The sequence below is a fragment of the Neophocaena asiaeorientalis genome, unplaced genomic scaffold, assembly GCF_003031525.2.
Source record: "Neophocaena asiaeorientalis asiaeorientalis breed wild unplaced genomic scaffold, Neophocaena_asiaeorientalis_V1.1 scaffold5036, whole genome shotgun sequence".
NCBI classification, from domain to species: Eukaryota; Metazoa; Chordata; class Mammalia; order Artiodactyla; family Phocoenidae; genus Neophocaena; species Neophocaena asiaeorientalis.
The window spans coordinates 1,097-1,441 of NW_020174632.1; positions in this window are offsets into that span (position 1 = coordinate 1,097).

A 345-nucleotide genomic window follows, 5' to 3' on the forward strand; every position below is an offset into this window, starting at 1 on the left:
CCCAGCCACTGGGAACACACAAGCCATTCCCAAAACAGTGAATAATGCTTGGTGAAGCGATCGCCAAGAAATGACCACCCTTCATGACCTTCCCGGCAACTGCAGTACCACGAAAATTGGTGCGTATTAAAGCCACACCGAAAAATGATAGATTTTAATTTTGTTGGCTGCTTGTGCTTTTCAAGGTTATAAGAAAAGAAGGTGTGGCGAAGCCCAGCCCTTGGTGGAAGTGCAGACCCCAAAACCAGAAGTGAAGGGGGCGGGCCTGCGCCCAAGAGGCAATAGAAGGATGAGGCCTGAGCCTACGATCTGCGCAGGCGCACGCACGGATGCGCGCGCCTTCGG